We start from the raw sequence: 22209 nt of genomic DNA, 5'->3' as shown, positions 1-22209 counted from the left end.
TGATTTTCTTATAAACAAATTTCAAGTTTCAACGGCCTGTGTGAACCTCGGATTTCAGCTTGAATGAAGGGAGGGAGGTAGTGGCAGCAGAATAAATGTAGTGCTTTTACATGTCTCTTTTTGTTATTTGCAATTTTTTTTTTCACTTTAGTATTTTCCTTTTTAAATGACCTGCTATTTATTATGCAAGGACATTAGTGTGTATCATGGCATGAGTAAGACAGTTATAAAAACCAGCTAAATTAAATTGCTGATTTGGAGATCAGACTGCAATCAGAATTTTATTTTGTGTGTCACCTTTTTCTTTTAAGAACAGGCTTGTGTTAACCTTCAGAAACTGTGAGAGCACCATGGGCTTGGATCAAAAAGGAGACTTGAGCTCTCTTCTTAAGTAACAGGCAAGTTCAGACCTTGTTTACATGCATGAGCCTTTTACTGACAATGATGAGCTTAGAGCTTTGTATGCTACTTGCACAGAATACATAATCAACGGTGGAAAACAATTCTGAGGCACCAGCTTTTAAAAAGACAGGCTTGAGAAACGTGCTGTGATTAAGGACATGTTTTGAAAACTCCCATAATAAAGTGCTCTGAAGGGGTGAATATTGCTTGCTACCAGACTGAAAGGTGAATGTCTGCACAAGATACTGCAAATTTGCAGAAAACTGTTGTCTCATATCATATGAGCCATATGAGACATATAATATGTCTTGTATTATATATCTCATACCATGAGAATCTCATATTCTCATGAAGCATGTCAAAGACATGACATGCTTCATTATCTCTAATGGTGCTGGGATTAAGCAGGAGGGAGGAGTCCTGAGACCAGTGCAGAGGTCTGCACTGATCTCTCAGGACTGTACAACCTCTCTTTCTCTTTGTAACCTGTGAAATTTCAGAATAAAAGCAACAGACAAGAAAGGGAAAGCTTATTTGTACAACATAGGATTTTTAAAGCTTTCCTTGTGACCCTAAATGTGCTTTATTCTCATTGCTAGGAACAGATTTATGCCAACTTTCTGAAAGTCCCAGGGGACCACAATTGTTGGTTAACCTGGTAAATAGTTTCCAGTAATGAGCAGTTTGCAGAAAATGGGAGTGTTTAGGTCAACAAATCTCCTTAACATGGATTTTTTTCAAAGAAGCAACAACCTGCACATTTTTTTCTTATAAACTTCTATAATAAGTTTCACATGAAACTCTTACTTTGCCATAACTGTACTTTCAAAAGGAAAGTTAAAGTGTTAAAACTAATGGACTACAGATAATTTGTTAGAAATCAAGGAATGTCTTTCTATTTTTATGTCAATGACAGATGTTCTGAGATCCTGAAGCATTAGGTGTGCCACCTGTATCACAGTTGCAGTGTCCTCTATACTCCATAGAACAGTATTGAAAAAAAAATCTCACTGTGACTGTGCAAAAGCAAGTGAACGTAATAAATGAGATTTAATATGAATCATGGCATTATAAATTGGAATAATGCTAATAATCTTCAGAGAACTATAATGAGTTTTGTTAATGTTTAGTAATATTTTTCTTTCCCTCCAGGAACCGTGTTTCCTTTCTACATGATACACTCCTAATCAACCCCGAACTTGTGCAGGATTTGCTGCTCCAGCTGGATCCCTGCAAGTCAATGGGGCCTGATGGGATCCATCCAAGGGTACTTAAAGAACTGGCTGACGTCATAACGAGACCTCTCTCAATGATCTGGAGTGGTCCAAGTTGACTGGAAGTTGGCAAACGTTGTCCCGATCTTCAAGAAGGGCAACAGGAATGACCCTGGTAACTACAGGCCTGTTAGTCTCACCTTGGTGCCTGGCAAAATTATGGAGAAAATTATTGTGGGAGTTATTGAAACACATCCCAAAGGCAATGCAGTCATTGGTCCCAGCCAGCACGGGTTCGTGAGGGGAAAGTCCTGTTGGACAAATTTGATTTCTTTCTATGACAAGGTTACCCACCTAGTTGACAAAGGGAAGCCAGTCGATGTAATCTTTTTGGATTTCAGTAAAGCTTTCGATACTGTCTCTCACAGTATCCTCCTGGGCAAAATGTCCAGCATACAGCTGGATAAACACATAATGCAATGGGTGAACAATTGGCTGATGGGTAGGGCTCAAAGAGTTATAGTAAATGGGGTTACATCAGGCTGGCGAGCGGTCATTAGCAGGGTTCCTCAGGGATCCATCTTGGGGCCAGTGCTCTTCAATATTTTCATTAATGATTTGGATGCAGGACTTGAAGGACTACTATCCAAGTTCGCTGATGACACAAAATTAGGAGGAGCTGTTGACACCCCCGAGGGCAGAGAGGCCCTGCAGAGAGACCTATATAAATCAGAAAGGTGGGCAATCACCAACCACATGAAGTTTAACAAGGGAAAGTGATGGATTTTGCACCTGGGACATGGCAACCCTAGATGTACATATGGACTGGGGAATGAGAGGCTGGAGGGTAGCCCCATGGAAAGGGATCTGGGGGTTCTGGTCGATGGCAAGTTGAATGTGAGCCAACAGTGTGCCCTGGCAGCCAAGAGGGCCAACCGTGTCCTGGGGTGCATCAAGCATAGTATTGCTAGCTGGTCAGGGGAGGTGATTGTCCCGCTCTACTCTGCACTGGTGCAGCCTCACCTTGAGTACTGTGTGCAGTTCGGGCGCCACAGTATAAAAAGGATATGAAGATACTAGAGAGTGTCCAGAGGAGAGCCACAAAGATGGTGAAAGGTTTAGAGGGGAAGCCGTCTGAGGAGCGGCTGAAGTTACTGGGTCTGTTCGGCTTGGAGAAGAGAAGACTGAGGGAAGACCTCATTGTGGTCTACAACTTCCTCACAAGGGGAAGTGGAGGAGTAGGCGTTGACCCTGGCGACCAGTGACAGAACTCGAGGGAATGGCAGGAAGATATGCCGGGGGAGGTTTAGGTTGGATATTAGGAAAAGGTTCTTCACCCAGAGGGTGGTGGAGCACTGGAACAGGCTCCCCAGGGAAGCAGTCATGACGCCAAGCCTGACAGCATTCAAGAAGCATTTGGACAATGCCCTCAGACACATGTGAATTCTGGGGTTGTCCTATGCTGGGACAGGAGTTGGACTCGATGATCCTTGTGGGTCCCTTCCACCTCAGGACATTCTATGATTCTATGATGTAATCGGGAACATTGGAGCCCTAAAATCCTGAGACAAATAGATTTCATATAGATATTTTCTGACTTTCTTTTAAAAAAAAATTAAAGTGTTCCTATCTTTGTTCACTAAAAATACATATATTTAATGGTCATTGCTTCTAAGTCTCTTTTCTTTACAAAGAGCAATTCCTTACTTAATTTTAACTGTTCACTGACTGATTCAAGTTGGTTTTTATCTGTTCTTTATATTCAAGGACTAAATTTCGGCTTTACCCTGTGTCACTCTAGGCTCACGGAATTTCACTTTTCTGTTCTGACATTTTCAAGGTATCATTGTATTAGAGAAGATACAGAATATATTCAAATGAACTTCCATTTGTCTAATTGCTTTCTGATGTGTGCTGGGATATCCATCTTATTCACAACTTTGTCCTTAAGGTATCTGTGAAGGATATTTGAATTATACTATCACTTGTGAATTCGCAATGTTGGAAAGATTTTTTTTTCCTGGCAGATGAAGGATATTGAAGGGGGAAAAGTTTCTTAGCACTGTGGTTAAACAGTTTATTTCCAGAGGAAAATAAGCCAAGTGTCAGTGGGTTCTGCATTGGAAAGGGTATGTTGATCTTAAGATATTTTGTGGAAGAAATTAAATCTCTTTTTAAGAAGAAGAAAAAAAGAAAGACATTCCACTTTTCACCCGTGCAATAGGATGTCCTTTACCACCTGGAGTTCAAGGCAGCTGTGCCTACTCTCTACTCGGAATCACAGGAACAAAACTTGTGAGAAACGTATTTCAAAACTTGAATATGAATTTGAAAATAAACACAGTAAAAAAGGTAAATGTTAGCAGTCATAGCATTAATATAAACTATGGAGAAAGAAACCTCTTTCCCCATTTGCGTCTTCAGATAGCCCAGTTCTCTGTCCTTCTTTATCTCAATACTGGAATAAAGACATGATTGATCCCTAAATGTGTCTGCAAATCTAATTTAGGGACAAAACTTTATCAGTAGTTTTTGGGTACAAGTGGGAAAGCTGACCTGAGGATGTTATCAAAGCTAGACTCAAGCTCTATACTTACAAAGCTGTATGCTTAATGATGAATTGTACTAATGTAACGAAATATATGAAAAAATCCAGATTATGCAATTGCTAATTTGAAATAAAGAAAATCTAAAAATGTAGGTTTTATTGCCACTTTCAATCTGAAGATACCCATCTTCTAACAAATCACCTTTCACATGTTTTTCTCTTGATTATAGATGGGTCAAATTGAAAATTGGCTGGCGCAAGCTTAGGCTTTTCACCTTCTGCTATCTTTGTAGCTAGGCAGATAAATGACTTCTGAATCTGTCCTGGAGAAACTTGCAAACAGATATTTTAACAGGTAAACCATTGATTTTAACCTTGAACATACAGAAAACAGTGGCAGTTCCCTTTTTCAGCAAAAGGAAGGAGTCATCCATCATCTCTGGATTTATGATGCTTATAACTAAACTGGTGACAATGACGGTGTTCAAGACTTTCTGCTGTAAACTGCCCGCTCTTGTGATGTACTGCAAATAATTTTGATGAATTTAGCTGGGCCATTAAGCTCATTAGTTCCTACAGTGGTTATGGGCTGACAGCCGCTCAGGTCTATAAAGTTAGCAAGCAGTAGGAAAGAGGATTGTTATAATCCTTTGAAAGAGCATCCTCCCCCCATTTTTCTGCCTTTTAAGGAGATTCTGCTTTTAAAAGGCAAATTTGAGACCTGCTCTTGAGCTGAATTATGGAGTAATTTTATCTGTCTCTCAGCGCCTGGCCTGGTTCACTCTGGTTCACAGAACCTTTCTCCTCTACATGTTAACCCTGCAGAAATATACTTTAAATTTCTAGATCTTGAAAAACCTACAGCCAATGTAAAATTCATCATGGTCTTGGCTTTCTCTCCAGAGATGGATTACATACTTGGGAGCCATCACCATTATAAAATGTGACAAATCCATGTCATCCATGGACTGGTATAAACCAGGACAGAAGTGTGACTTCAGTAACAAGGCAGCACTGTGCTGCACATTTTGTACTTATAGATACACGTTTGTAGGACTTACACCTCTGAGTGGATGAATATTTTGAAAACTTTGGGCACTGTGTTGCACAGAGATTTTAGATCACTCCCTTCCTCTACCAAAGTTCACCCTTTGCAGGTTCCAGAACTTCATCTGTAATGATGTCCTGATTGTCAGTGGAAATATTATAACACTGGACAGATTTTCAGATCCTCTGTTGGAAAGATATTTTGTTTGTTTGTTTGTTTTTAATTAACATTTAATTGGGTGTGCAGACAAGGGGTTATATAATTAATTGTTGTAAACTGCTTAGCTCTGTCAAAGCTAATGTTACTATATTGATTTATACAACCTAAGAGGGCAACTTGGTGTTGAAGGAAAGGGCAAAAACTTTCCTCATAAGAAAAAAAAGAAAATTAAAAAGGGGATGTCACGCTGTGTTCTGTGGTACGGTAATAGTGGTTTGTTGACTGCCAGGGAAAGGTGACTCCTGCAAAAGAAGTGGAAAATGACTGGGAGATTTTTGCCTTTTTTTTTTATTTTAATCTTACTATCATCATAGAAAGTTTATTGCCAATTAACTTCATGGGAAGAAATTCTAGTGGTGGTAAGCAATTAAAGAATACAGTATGTATTTATGCAATGGTGAGCAGAATTAACATAACTTTTAAACTTACTTTTTAAGCTTTGCCCTAGCCTTGTCCCTAGATATAAGATACTGTTTTAACTGAGATAAATTGCTGTGATAAGAAACTGTATTTTGTTAAAAACCAGAACATATTTTCTCTTATTTATTAGTGTTAGTCATAAAACTCGTATTGGAAATAGCACACAAATATGCTTCTTACCCATAAAATCACTGAAACATAACATGACATTTACTACCTATGGCACATAATTAGACTCTCATTCACTTATACCACCATTTATTTCACCCCTTGAATGCGATGATTTTGAGACAAGTGGGCTTTCTATTAAAAAAAAAAATAAATTAAATTGAACTCTTCTCTGTACTCCACTCCTCAAAAGGTGTTATTTCAGATGAAGCAGTCAAATCTGCAAGAACTACCCCTTATTCTGTTTATGAAGTGCATCACTATATGTTGAACTGTTTTTTTCAGTTGTTTTCTCATTGCATTTCATGAAGTTATTTATATCTTTCACTATCACTCCCTGATAGTAATTTTAATTATAAAATAATTACTCTATGAATCAATCTGTAATTAATGTACAGTATTAAAGATGATTAAGATTGGGCATTTAAAAATTATTCTTCAATATTTCCACTTACAAAATGCTGTCCAGTTTCAAAATGAGGTTCCAGACTTGCCTTCAAGTTCTATTATTGAATATACGTATTAATAATTCATTCAAATTCAAGATTTTTTTTTTTGTTACAAACTTTGCATTTCTCTAAGATTATTTGTATATTTGGTATAGAGAGATAGTCATTCTCCAAGACTTGATACATTACCTTTTGATTTGTTTTCTTACTTATTAAGAAGGGCTGACAAGGTGAAAATTTTGCATACCATCTCTTGTTTTTCCCTAGGGACTTAAATTACCTGCAGATTGTTGCCCTGTTTCTTGGACTTCTATCTACAGCACATGTTTTTGCAGTTGTTAGCTTGCCGTCACTTTGAAACGTATATGTCTCTGCACAAAGCTATCTTCTTGACATTGACTTAATTCCCATTGACCTCGATGAGGTAACAACATGATGATCTCATTAACTGTCATGGAGCAGGCTGGTGGGAAGATGATGATTGTACCACTCCCGTTGCTTCATTCTTCTGAATAAAGCTGTGCATGCAGTTCTTTGTTAGTATGACTTCAATTTCAGAAGCCTTCAGTGAGATTGGAGGAGAAGCTGGATGCATAGGAGGACAGCCCTCCTCAGAGTGAGAGAAGGTGGAACTCTTCATTGGCTTTTAATAGAAGAAAGGAAAATTAACATATTAGAGCAGATGAATCAATTGCATAAGTGAAATTTTAGCTAATTTGGAAAGAATGGAGCAATATGAAAGTGCTGTTAGCATCTATTAACGTTCAAAACCAAGTCCACGTCCTTTTTTGTGAGTGTTACGACCTGGTTGCAACTAGTTCATAAATCCCTTGGAGTAAATTAAGGTGGAACAACACCAAATAACTGGTATGAAATGAAGAACGATTTATTAATGCAGGGAAAGTAGCATGATCATAAGTGTCTTGGGTTTCTAAAGGCATTGAGAAAAGAGAGAAAAGGAAAAAGAAAAAGAGAGAGAGGATAGAGACTATGAGAGAGAGGAAAAGAGAGATCACCACCCTTGGATCCAGCGATGTAAGTTGTTTGTAGAGTTGGTAAATTACTTGCAGAGTTGCTCCTCCTGTAAATCCCTTGCAGGATGGGTCCTCAGGTGGGAGTGCGGCCAGCATCCGAAGTTCTAAATACCTTAGGTTATTTGCATGCGAGATAGGAGAGGGTGGCAACACCCCTCTTGTCTCCCCCCTCTGCTCACTTCTCATGCTAATTGAGACGCCTGCGCATTTGTAGTCTTAGATTGTTCTTGTAATGAGTCGGTGGTCCCCCAAGGGGTGTCTGGTGGTCTCGATCCCCCCTAGCTGTGGTGTCCGCTGTATGACCACACTTCTGCACAAGCGTGGTTGATGCCTTGCAGAGTTGTTGCACATGTAGGCTGGCCCCAAGGAAAAGATACCATCTGTCCTCTGCAGGACTTATCTCTTCCTCCAGCCAGAATTGTAAATCACATCAATTAAGGCACAGCAAAGGCATTGTTCTGTTCCCAAGGCCCTTATCTCTTGCCAGACTTGCAGTCTCTTTAGCACCCATCCCCTCCTCCAGCCAGAGTTGTCAAACAAGTTTTTTAAGGCATACAAACTCTGTCCATCACAAGGAGGATGAGGGACTTGTAGATTACAATTAAAAACCAAACCTGAACCAAAGTGCCTTTCAATTTATCAACATGACTTCTCTTTAGTTTTTGATAATGAAGAATGTGTTCTCTTCTAAGTCATGTTTTAATCCTGAAACTTGATAACTTCTGCAGTTCTTGCAGGATCAAACTCTGCCCTATCTCAGAAAAAAATATATGCTTTCAGTCTTTCAGTTTCATCTAGTTCGTGTACATCTTAATGAAAACTGCCAAGAATGAGCTTTGGAGAGCATTTGGGATGAACTCTGGCAAGCTGAGCAGAAGGCTCTAAATGTAGTGTTAGAAACAAGGAATCATCTGCAAAGTTCATGATCTTGGAGTAATAAGCATGACACCAGCTGAGAAATGTGAAGCAAAGTTTTGCTTGCAGTGCTCCACTTCTGTCTGCAGTTATTTCTAGAGTATAATTTTTAGCAAGTGAAGTGAGCAGAATGTGAGTGAAGGATGATGAAAATCGACAGCATTGCTCCTTATGTAATGTGTTTTAATGCCATCCCCACTACTCCCTGCCTCTTGTGTTTTTTCTGCTACCCACTGGAGAAAATCATTTGACTTTGGAGTAGATATGGTCATCGGTGAGATTATTCCCATGCTCTTCTTACATTCTATGCTTTTGGCATGAAAATTTCAGATGGGCAGGAGGGAAGGTTGTAGGCTGAAACAAGAAGTGCGAAGTGGTCTTTAGTTGGACCAAAATGTGTTAATTACTTTGCTTAACACAATGATCAGGGACTCTCACTTGTTATAGTCATGAATAGGAAAATCTTAATAAGACACCTTCCATCTTAGACATAAAGAAATTTGAAACTACTCATAAAATTTTAATGCCAAAAGTGATTTCAGATTAAATAACAATCTCGGCATACTCATAGCATTATGCATTTTATTTTATGTAACTACCTTTTAAATTGCTTTACAAGGGTTCTTCACAGCGGGTACCTGTTTCAGAAAGCCTGAGCGAATGAGGAGTTGAAATTATGTTTTAAAACATGACAGAGGAGAAAATTCTACAAGTGCTTACATGCATAATGATGCAAATTTAGATACTCTGGAAAAATCTTAACAGGTTCCTACCCTAAAATCTCTCTGCATCTTTAGTTAGGTAAAAGCCACTAAAATGCCTTTAGCTACTTCTCCTCTGAAGTGACTGTTTTCTGGAAACAAAATCTATTTATTTTTTAATGAGTTTCCCTGGACTTAAAGCTCCTTCATAATTTTTAAATATTTTATGAGAGACGTATATTCCGTACTGTGTATTTGTATCTGTCATTAGCTGTGAAGGACAGCTCCTTAATGTGATCAACAACATTAAATTACAGACCTAGATGGGAAATTAAGGTTAATTTTGCACACAGCAGAAATGCAGAGGAGACTGCCTAAACAGGTTGTAACTAACGTGCTGAAACCTGATATACTGCTGACCTGCACAACACCAGCTGTGCTGGAAATACCACCGCTCCTGTCAGCATTGGATGTGGGTATAGGAAGAGCAGTTAGAGGGCTGCATCTTAAACAAAGCATGTCCAGTATTACTGCAACTACTAACAGCACGTTAGAGCAAGAGTTAAAAGGAACTGATTACTATCACAATGTTAGCTGTCTCAGTGGCAAGATTTCTTAATGATTTTTATTTTTATTATTTTTCCCCTAAATCTTCCGTTCACATTTCCATTTCACTTTTTTTGGTTTATGGGATTTGAAAGGATTGTAGCCCCTTTTAACATTGCTGGATTGTATCCGTGTGCTTAAAACGGAATATCTCTGTGCTTGAACCCAGATGTGCATACACTGTTCATCATCATCAGTCATCACCACATTCATCTGAGCCTTTGTGGTAAAGGCTATGTAGAGACAAAACAAATCTGCCATTTGTAGATTCTTGTTTTGGTTATGGTGCAAAAACTGAATTGGCCATCCAAACTCCTTTATTATAAAAATGTGAAGACAACAATTCAGAACACTTTATCCCAAATTAACTTGAGTTTATAGTCAGAAAATTTCAATCCAAGCATTGCAGAAAACTCTTATATAAGTCACTTCTGATATTGAACTGCTTTGTGCCTTTCAGGTAAATAATTCAATACGCACAGTGATGCAGCTGACCTGAGAACCATTGACATGGCTATACTCTAAAACTCACTGAAGACTTCAACAAGCTTGGATAAAGCTCTATTAATTAATGAAGCTGGAAATATTATCAGAGAAAACCCATTCTCTGTGATTTATTATACCAATTTTGTGGTTTTGCTGTTATTTGCCTTTCAGCTGGGTGGGCTGCGTTTAGTGGAATCATTGGAGATTTTGATGAGGTGCTTCATTTAGACTAAATACTAACTAGAGATATTTGCAGGGAACTTTTGATTAAAGTAAATGAAGCAGATCTTTTGATGCTACCAGGTAATATGGAAAAGGCAATAAAGGACGGACACAGACAAAATATAACGGTAATCAGCGATGGTGCTATGGTATTTGATTTCACAGTGTGAGATCTGTATGAGGTCCTTAGAAACTGCAAGGCTTTTCGAATGTCCCAATCCTCTCCTCTAAAATAAAAAAAAACTAGTTTGAATTGGCTATGATTTTTATATGTTTGTTTTAGGTAGCAAAATAGAAATATCCCTGAATTGCATGGTACTTGAGTTTGTGTCTGCACTGCAGCACACTTTTTCACTGACTGACGCCTTGTTTACAGCTACTTTCTATAGTAAATCTTCCCTATTGTTTTGTCTTTATTGGTTGTGCCAGAAGGCTACTGAGCCTTCACATAACAGCTATCCTCCAATACTTATGAACACTTTTCCATTGCTCACCCATCATTTTGACTGGCAGTTATCTTGATGTAAAGTATCTGGAAGTCTCGAATCACCGAGAATACTCAGGATCTGGAAACTGTATGAATTTTTGAAGCAACTATTCATTTAAGAGAAGTGGTATAAAATTAGCATGAAAAAAAAATGAACTGTCTTGCTCAATTTATTTCAGAAAACTTTTGCAGCTCAAAATCAAGTCAGCCTGCTATCCAAATTCTTAACACCTGCCTACCTGATTTTGTGATAGGGCCTGTATCCTTTCTGCCACTTTCACTTGTAATATGGGGAGACCCTGAAAACCACGTATTTAAAGATCACTTGTTTTCAGGTCATTTCCTAATGGAGTGGTTATATGGGGCTGTAGGTTTCTCCTCTTGTCTATATGTTTATATAGAGTATAAACCAGACTTCCAAGCATCATGCTCACTTGGTAAGGCAGAAACTGACCTTTCCCTCTGAGCTAGCAGCTGGTTTCAGCCAGGACATCTATGGCCGCAAAAGTGATTTTCCTCTAGATGAAGAGGAACAGGACAGTCCTGGATGTTTCCTTTCTGCTTCCAAATATCTTGTATCCCTCAGCAGGCTGTGGTCAATATGCTGGTTTGCAAAAGCAGAACAAAAGCTGCCATGCTCAGCATCTGGGCTGCCAAAGCAAGGACAAAAAGTGTTTTATCCTCAGAAGTTTCAGCTGTCGGCAATGCAACTTGGAAGGATGAATGTTCGCACACCACATGCTGTCTACACTAAGCTTGCAGAAAAGAAGATAAATTCCTAATTTGCTGAGTTGTTCTGAGAACTAAGAGCAAGCAGTCACTGTGAGCTCTGAGCTAAAACATGATTAAAAAACCCAAGAGATTTGTTCATATTTTCGTATTTGAATAATTAGGCTCTTTCCCACTCTGCTGGAAAACAAAAATGATAGGTCTAATTATGCTTTGTTTAACAACATTTTGGGGTTGGTTTTCCATTTATGTCCCTATATTGTTACAGGAATTTTTTACTATTTTTATAGTCAGACTGTGCTATCTGTCAATACTGTTCAAAGAATTGGCTGATTGTTCCTAATTAATAAGCTGTACTCCATTTGAGAACTACTTGATGCTGATGCTTTTGGTTGTCTTTAGTTATTCCTAGTAGAGGGAAGTCATAAAAGTCAAATATCACAGACTGTATTGTCCACCATTAATGAGGGAGGCAATGCTAATGGAGTAGGGTGGGAGGTGGGAAACCCAGATCTGCCAGTGCTTTATGGCTCCCGAGCTTTAGATAATGTACTGCAGCAATTTATTTTATTTTAATGATGGAGAAGAGGAAACATGTAATTTTTCAGTCATTTCACACATGCCATTAGCAACATAATTTGAAAAGATAATGATTTACAAACCACCTGCTATCTGGCAGATGCTTAAATATTGGCACGTGTATGGAATACGGTATGAAACATATCTGAGGGTTTTAATTGCCCACTAATGTAATAGCTTCTGTTCTCCTAGAGAATACTTTCTGTGCAGGTTAATGATGTAGAGTTGCTTTTTCTTTTGAAGTGGATCTGCTGGGGTTCTTTTTTAACAGACAGCAAAAAAGGAGGATCTTCACAGGTTTAGCCAGTCCTTTTCAATTATTTTTATACTAGTTGCTTTCAGATGGAAAGAAATGAGGAAGAACATCAGGTTTGTAATAAAGTGAGATGTTTGGACAGCATCCTGAGAAAGAAGCTCATGACATGTCCTAGTATATCAAGCAGAGTAGTGGTTTATACTTTATCTAACATGTACTGAGGACCTCTGATCTTTTCAAGAGTCCTTGGAAGTCTGTAGAAAAAGCCATGTCCACTAGAAACCCACTTCTTGTGGAAGGCCCGTGGCATCACAAATCCTGTGCTAAGCTCAAGGTTACAGTGGTGGTTACATCACTGATAATGCTTTCAGCAGCTCAGGCTCCAGAACTTGCAGTGAGTGTCAGTTATTTTTTTATGGATGCACGCGTACCTTTTATGCATTTAATAGCAAGGAGCTAAAATTGGAGCTGGCACCATTCAACACCAAAAGCGCAACATCTTGATCAAAAGAGAATACTTTGCTGGGAAAGAAAGCCTTCTATGTGAGTACCCCAGGAGAAATCCGTATCCTAATCCAAATTCAGTTCTGAAACTCTGATTCAAATTCAGTTCTGAAACTGCATTTGCTTATTCCTATTCACTTTCAGTGAAAAGTAAAAAATGCCCACCCCTAAGCCCAGAAAACGCCACACATAAATAAGAAAAAAAATCATAGCCACTGTGGCAGCATAAGCTTCTGAAATTGCTCAGGGATACTTGGATAAGCATCCTAATGTAAAAGCAACACCTAGACTATTAATTTCACATGTGGACCAAAGTCAAGAGGAGATTGTGAGCTCGATAAGGTCTATTTATTATGGATATTTTCTATGATTGTAAAAAGTTGTAACAGTCTTGCAGACAACAGGGTTACAAAGTCAACGCCAATGTATTTGTGAGGTATGTGCTGGAAACATGAGACAGTGGGATGTCATCTCGTCTGCTAATCTGAGTAGATGAAAAAAGCTGGATTTTTTTAGTTAATTGAGAAAATTATAACCTACTGGGACATAGACTGTATATTCAGTGAGAAGGAAGGAGCAGAGTCATAGATGGCACTTTAACTTGAGTATCTTTACATTGACGGATCTAGCACAGGCTAGAGATGTCCAAGCTGACTGGAGAGAATAACCCTTCATCACAGAACTATCTTATCCTGTCTCTCAAGGCCCTGTACTACCTGAATTAGATAACTATTTTTTTATTCAAACTTACAGTAATATACTGGAAGGAATGATAACTGCTCTAGGTTTTTCAAGGCTGCTGAAAAAGTAGCATAGTTTGAAAAATCGGATTTTAAACATGAAACATTCTTGTATTTATCCAGCTTACATAAGGATTAGAAACCTTGCTAAATTCATCTTGGTATAAATTTAAAACAATGGCTTGGAGAAACACATATAAAAATGGAAGTGTTAACAATCCCCCAAATGTTCCCCTTGATGCATGAGAGTTTTACTTAACTGCATACCAGCTTCAGTTACAGCCTGATTTTTTTCTCATGAAACTCTCAACTCTCTTATCCATAATTTTGAGTGATTAATGATTGAAATGTTATTTAAATCAGTGAGCCTTTCTCTGTCAGAATTTGTAACTAACTTGCTAATGGAGAGTAAAACTGAACAATCTGTTCTTTTACTCTTTCTTTTGAAAAGTGCTAAAATTTCAGATATTTCTTTTCCCTGCTACAAGGGCAACATCCCTCTTCCCAGTGAAACCAGAGGGATGTCTCAGAAGGAATGATAATGTAAACATTCGCCCCTGGCAGATAAGCAGTGTTGAATAAACTGGTTTTGACAGCATTAACAAATTTACTATGTGGGATTTGAATGCATTATCTGTGGTTGAACTGTGGAAAGGTTTGATAATGTCATGGCTTTCAAATTATGGTCTTACCAAAGAGCTTAACAGATTTGTCTACAGTTTCACGTCTGTAAAGGACTACATGATTTACACATTTAATGGATGTTAGATTACCTGTCTGCCATTAGACTCTCAGACTACAGTGAATGAAAAACAGAAAACAGTTCTTTCCCAGGACATAAATACCTACTTAGCATCAGTGGCACCCATGTATCACCCTACATGTCACAATATTGTGGCTGTGGAAAATCCAGATAAAACAGATGGTTATACCCAGCCATTAACTATATTTGAGAATTTCTATGTATTACCCATAGAAAGATGGCTTGGAAAAGCTTGTTTTATAGTCATTGCATGTTAGAATGACATTTAATCAAAACAGTGATGTTGAACATTGATAACCTGGTGAGATAACCTCTGCTATTAATAAAGGTGACCTTTAAAAAAGGTTCCTTCACTGAGGCCTCTTCATTTTTCTCTCTTGTCTAGCAATACAGGAACTAACAGAAAGTAGTGTAGCATTTATTATGCAATTAGTAGCACTTAAAATCCTAAATGAACATTGGAGTAGGTTAAACATATACAGATAAGAATGGATTTGAAAATATTTCAAGCTATGAACTTTACTAGACAGGTAGGAGTTACAGGTCTTAGTGACCTAACTAGTTATTATCTTTTTCACAAGATCACTGGAAAAAGCCCTAAAACCATTAATGGACTCAATAGAAGGTAAGCTATAACCTTTGAATAGAGTTCCATAGAAATATTCTCTATGTCTAATAGAGTATAATAGAGTTTCATAGAGATTTTTTTTATATAGTTTTCAAATAACATGTGAAATTAAAAAAACATTATTCCTAGGATGAAAATTTGTAGGCAGTCTTTCCTTCCTTATTGGCACGCAATTAGGACTCCTCCATCTGTATGTCACATTGATACATCATCTAAATTATGTGCATTGATGCATTCCCGATACATCCTCACTCAGCTCCCAAGCCTCTTGTGGCAGCTTCGCACGCACCATTTCAAGACTGTTGGGGAAAGTTGATTCAGCCTTGCTGTAAACTGCTGTTAAAACTTTCCACTTCGTGGACTGAAACTTGTACTGGATTTCCCATCCCAGTCTGGCCATTTTCCATTGCTTTAAGAAACCTAAAGCTCTATTCCAATCTCAAATTCTGAGCTGTGGTTCTTTTTGGAGGCACGTGGGCAGTAGACGGCCTTGGTCGTGCATGACAGCATTGGGTTTGCCACCAGCAAGAGGAAAGAAGGTTGAGTTGTTTTAATAGAGAGTTTTGGTAACAAAAATTGGCCTCGAGTTTTGATGGAAAATATTTGCTTTTGTACAGATTATGCTAATATTTCTTTCATGGTATTTGCTGTTTCATTTGCTTAAACAAGGCGGATCAAGATAGTATCTTTCCTTAATTTCACCCTGCCAGCTGAAGTTTTTGTTGTATGTCCATGTTCTTAATATAGCATATGATAATTTCACTGATTATAAGCCATTGCCTGGTCCTTTATTATTTAAAATCTTTTTAACACAAATGAGATTTTCAGCTTCCACAATCTATTGTAATTTTGAAAGATGATTTACCCCCATATTAAACAGGCTGGTAGTTTGTGTAAATATAATTTATACCAGTATTTGAGGATCTATTATACTACTTACTACAGTTATTGTCAGTATAAAATGAAAAGACCATGGTGTGAATAAGAATCAGATCGTGTAACTTAGCCTACTGCAAAAACTTATTTAATCAAGTTCAGTTTCTGTTAGGTATCCTATTTCCCACTGTGTATAATTAAACTTAAAAATAACTGTCCAGAAACTATAATACATAAAAAAAAAGACAAGTTGCAGTCTTGAATTTATTCATTATCCACTATTTATTTGTAATAATAATCTACTGTTTATCTGTAAACAATAAAATAAACTTAATTATTCATTGAGATATATTTTGTTATAGTGACTCCAGCTACAGTTTTTAGGAGACCATGACATACATCCAAACATTTTTAAGTAGTTACATCTAAATTATCATCTATAAAATTAATAAGGATGTGGAAAAATAATTAATTGTAAGAAATAATAGCACATGTTGAAGCTGGCAGTCTCAGTGGAAACATCTGCTTGTTTTCATTACAGTGTTTGCTACACATTGCTAGTAGTCTATTTTTTCTTCTGTTAAATTATTTTTTTCTGTAGTAATTTTAGATACTCTTTCAGTCCAAGTCTTTACAGCCATCATTATTTCACAGCGGGAGGAAAGAAACGCAACATGGTTATGAAAATTTAGCACTATGTAAAACTGCCTATCTGCTACACTACCAACTACCATCAGGATAGTTGGTGTATGCACCAGAATGTACCTCCAAACTTTCTTTTATTTCCTTAGTGCCATCCCAAGTCTGGGAGATGCGCCAATGCCTACCAAAGAGTGAGGTAGTGCCAATTCTGAGTTGGAATTATCGTCTTTTAGGGTGTGAACCTAACAACCCTGAACTTACTGCAGAGCCTTCAGTTGTCATTTGAGAGAGGTGCTGTTTTCAGTCAACGTTTCTGGTATAAATTCCAAATCAGAGACACGTCATCTTGATTTGTAGTCTTTTTATAAACTTTTTTCTTTAAAATGAATACTAGATTTTGAGTAGTGTAACGCACATTTCCTCTATCTATCTCCCTCTTTCTTAGCCACTTTAAGGACCGTGTAGCTGACATGGTCGGTAATCATTTATCCTACTCTACCTCCAAGTGAATGAGCCCTGGTGCACAAGGACTATATTGATGTTCCTTGGGCTATCTATTGATCTAATCCTAGCAAACTCTTTTGAGCACCAATGACTTTGCTCGCTGGTTTTCCAAAGAAGTAGTCCATAAGTGCTGTGGCATACTAACTATCAGAAATGACATTGCTCAGGGAAAATAAACACTCACTTTTCTGTTGTTCTAAACTATTTCTCTGAAAAACAGGTTGGATTGCTGTTTGTTCGTATAAATTTCCCTCTGAAAAGTAAAACAGTCTTGCTCAAGTCATTGGACAGATATCAGGTGTACTACTTCTGTGTTGATGTTACCCTCTTACTTGTCCTCTGGCTTGATCAAGATACACATGACAAGTTTGACATAGTCATACCTCTGAAGTTTTGTGTTATAACCACTTGATTTAGATTGTTAAAATAATTTCTTAAGTAAACATTTATTTCTTGATGTTCTATTATTCCTTCCCCTGGTATTTACTATTAAATCTGTGTTAAAATCGATTGTGGATGCTCAAGGTTGTCTCCAGACGTGGCAGGTTTGTGGATCTTGGCAGCCAGTTTGTGCGCTGCTGCACACAGAGTTGGTGACAAGAATTGCAGGGGGATAAATGGAAATGGTTCTTCAAAAGTTTCTCAATGAAACACACAGAAAATGTAGGAGATTGCTGAGTTTCAACAGCTGTAGGTTGCTAGAAAGGAGATCTCACCAGAGCTGCTCCTTTGCCAAATAGTTAGGCATTTTGCTCTCAGCAGCTCTCTGTAATTGTGTATATGCTTATCGTACCCGCTATCAAGCTTTTGTCTTTTAAAAAATTGGTTCACCGTTCACATCAGCATGCATATTGCTCACCTCTCCTACTATTCGTGTTCTCCATCAGCTGCCCCTGCTGTGCACACTTGACTGCTCAGCCCTGCCAGCCCCTCTGCTCCCTGGTTTGCTCCTTCTTTCTGCAATACTATAATTTGTCACAAGTTCCTCAGCTTTACAAAACTAGCTATCATCACCAGCCATGCCCCAGTTATGTATAGTGTGCAATGTAAATGAAGTCTTTACAGCATGCTTATGGGGTCTTTTTTACTGAGGTCCTGTCTCTCTCTATACCACGTTCTGACAAAGCATCCTTACCCATCTGATTGCCTTCAAAATCCTGGGCAAGAGCTGTTTTTGCTTTAAATCTCACTTACTTATCTTTACTTAGGAAAAAAAAATCAAACCAGCCCAAAATAGTGAAGCATTTCTTTAAGGTTATGAATGAATTTTAAAATTTGTTGAAGCAGTGCCAAAATAAGTGAACCTGGATGAAGAAAATGGCCAGCAGAATTTTTTGGGACATTTAAGAGTTTTCATATATCAAGCTCCTTTCCAAATCATGCTATTAGACTTCTTGTCCTTTCCGTGGGGGGCTGAAGACCAGACTCACTGCCTGCTGGAGCACCGCAGAGACAGTGAAGAGTGACTTGTTCTGCATTACGCATCTGATGTCAGGCAGACCAGAAGGCCACGGCCCTTGCTGAAAGCCCAGGTAGCACTTGCAGAGAACATGAATTTGAACTGCCTGTGAAGGAAACATGAAGGTGAAGTTTCTGGGCTCAGAGTATATGGGGCCTCGTGCCATGTCTGAGCTTACCAAGAGTGCAGGAAGCATCAAAGTCAGCACTAAACGCTCAAAAGATGTCTTTTCCCACACGTCAAGTTGAACACGCTGCACATTCCTGAATAAGTACTATTACAAATAAGGATAAAAGTATTGAATAGAAAGTAGCTGTTACCAGCATGCTTCATGTACCTTTATAAAGAAAAAAGTTGGGAATAGAATGCAGCACCTACCGTTGGAGGCGAAAATGAAATGAGTCAACTATAGGTGTTCAGGGTTTGTGTGTAGTCTGTAGCTGTACAGTAGTAGACTTGGATTCTTGTATTTTTCTTCTTCTTCTATTAAACCTGAATTTAAGACTTTATTTCATGAACTTCCTAACAACAAATCATAAGAGCTGACTGGGTAACTTTTCTCCAAAGCAGTCGCCTACAGAGTTGATGACCTTCTTAACGGAAACCTTGTGTAGTTCACAAGAATTTGGTCACTTTCTGAAAAAAACAGACCCAAATTTACAATTTGGCTTTGTTTTAACTCCACATTGCAATTATGAAAAACATGTCTAGGATACTTTCTCAGTATGAAATTATGTCAACTCAAATTTCCAGATTTCCACATTTATCATGATGGGCAATTCTTCCCCACTGCAGTCTATTTTTGGGTAATGTGTATTTATGTGAGCACACACTCAAAAAAGAAAAAAAAAATGTGAACTCCTGAGCAATACAAGTTGGACAATATATTAATTCTAATATTTCTCACTTTCTAAAGCCAGTAATAAATGTATCTGGAAAAACCTGTAAAATTGTTTATAAAAAAGGGTGTTAAGCAACTATCTCCATAATTCTCTCATGACACTACATTTAAGACCTCAATGGATTTTTACTTAGGGTTCTTAAATTATGAAAGGCTAAATAATCTTCAGATAACAAAGTAATAAAATATGTGGGAAACGTAAAAGTATGACCTTCCAATACTTGCATGCAAGCAAGCTGGATGAAGGCATGATAACCACACTGCTGCTTTTTAATGGGATGACAGTTTCCCCATTGTAGAAGCATTTCTCAACTCCTAGGAAAAAAACTCAACAACAACCTGGACTTGCTTGTTCCAAATGTTACTATGTGGATGGTTATACCTTCCTTGTGAGTCATGGTGGAAGGTTCTCACTGGCTGGTAAATCCTGTGGGAACACCAGTACTGCCTTAGTGGCCTGAGGGATCGAAGCAAGTCAGATGAGGAATGGAGTAGGAAAAACATCCATAACAGTTTATGTGTGAGGCATTTCAGCTGTATCGGTGCTAAGTTAGTCAGTACCTGCAACCCTTTTAAATCTTAATAGTGTAGAAACCTAAACAGAACCAAGAAATGGAGATCCAGTCCACAGAGATGCTAAAATCCTTTGTTCCTGCTTAGGTTTTCCTATGAGCATCAGTGTGTGCTGAGGGTGATAAGAAATGTGCAACTTGAAGCTCAACAGCCTGGTCAAAATGCAATCAGTAGGAGCATCTTTGCTCCATGGGTCTTGGATCAGATGCTTATCTGGCAGGAAGGTACATTGATTGCTCGAAAATGTGAAACAGTTGGTACCTGCAAGTGGCAGTTTTGTATATGAAATGGTGCATGTAAGCCTCTTGTCTGCAAAAATCAGATGTTTGATATGCACTTATTCACTCCAAAGTGCAGATGAAAATTTTATGTAAGTTTTTTCAAAAAAAAATTTTAACATTGCATTCTGAATTAAGCTGCTGGTCACAGCAGTCAAACGGCAGGCTTTCAAGGGCAATATTAGGGATAATAATCTTGTTCAAATTAGAGTTTTTAATTTAAGTAAAACCTTTTTCTTACTGAGAATATTATTCTGCATTCATATTTTCATTTTATTAGTTTATGTATACAGCTACTAAGTTATTTGCATGTTACAGAATTTTATTTTATATTTAGCAAACGAATGGCATCCAAGCAATTTTAATTTAATTTGATCAATATTTAATGAATTATTATTATCATTCCAACTCAGGATTTTGCACTACCATATATTGATGTATAATGTTTAATCAAGGAGAGAGAGAGGAACTAAAATATAACTGGAAAACAGCTATCAAGTTTATGTTAAAGAAATGTAGTGGGATTATTAACTAAATTACAGAGGTTTAATTTAATAATTTTTCTAGTTAGCACTTTAAGATTCAATTCTAAGAGCATTTCCCTAATTTATATTCTTAAATATCTGCAATATTTATTTAAAAAAAGACACAAAGAGCAAAATTATTTAGTGCTATCAACGTTTGGTATCTCTGCATCACTAGCAAAAATTCCCAGTTAGTCTATCTGGGAAAATGAGAATAACATTTCTGCAATTTAAAAAGGAGATCTGCCTATATGGACAGAATAGCACAGTCAATAGACTTTGCTTATACATTATTAAGAGACAGTTATGCAAAAACTATGAGAATCAGACAAACCATTTAAGGTTAATGTATCTGAAGACAGTGAAATGGGTCATGAAAATGCATGAAAAATGTATGTTTAATGTTAAACCTCTTGTTCCACAAACTAAAGCTTTATTTTCCTCAGAAATGCAGGTGATCGATTGTATTTAGTAATACCAATGTGATTTCCTGGGGTTTTTTTGGTTAAGTAAAACTTATGAATTGTGAAACATCTTCCCTGGTACTGCGTGCTAGATAGAAACACGTGTAGAAAAGGGTTTTGAACAGGAACCCTGGAAAAAGTCTAAAAATTTCTGTTTCACAAGGCATTTACAATGCAAAGTTACGGGTTCTGAAAAAAGTTTATGCATAACTATTTGGAATAAATGATACGCTTTTTATTTCCAGGTATTTCTGAAGAAGGTAACTCAAGACTCTCCTTGTTTGATGCAATGTCTAAAGACATGGATTAGTTACAAACGTGTAGGTGCAACGCACCTCTGGCTCTGCAACATGCTGCCGCCTTCATAGGTATTCACGTCTTGCACACGAGTGCTGATCTGCCTGGGCTCTTACTGTTACTGGAAAAGAGGGCATAGATACTCTTCACTCATGTGCTTGTGGCTCTTGTTTTTTTCTGACAGTGACTCTAGGTAACTCTAGATAGTAGAACATACATTGAAAGTCCAATTTGTCATCTTTCTCCAGATAATTATTTTTTTTGCTTCAAGTGTAAAGCTAGACAATTTAAGGCTAAGAATGTTCCAAGATTTTACTCATGAGGGCAGTTTACTGTAGGAACAACTTGTCTAGGAATGAGGTGAAATTTCTGCCACTTGAAATCTTTAGATCAGAATTGAATATGTGGCTAATATATACATACGTATGCGAGTTGAACGAGGAGTTATGATTACAGAGAGGAAATTGCTGAATGAAATTCTGTGGTCTTCAAGGTGTATGAAGTGCCATTTGGGTTATAAAAATAAGTCCACTCTGGTCTTAAAGCCAGTAAGCCATAATCACACAGCCAATG

The sequence above is a fragment of the Nyctibius grandis genome, chromosome 21 (genome assembly GCF_013368605.1).
Source record: "Nyctibius grandis isolate bNycGra1 chromosome 21, bNycGra1.pri, whole genome shotgun sequence".
NCBI classification, from domain to species: domain Eukaryota; kingdom Metazoa; phylum Chordata; class Aves; order Nyctibiiformes; family Nyctibiidae; genus Nyctibius; species Nyctibius grandis.
This window is presented reverse-complemented; position numbering follows the sequence as displayed.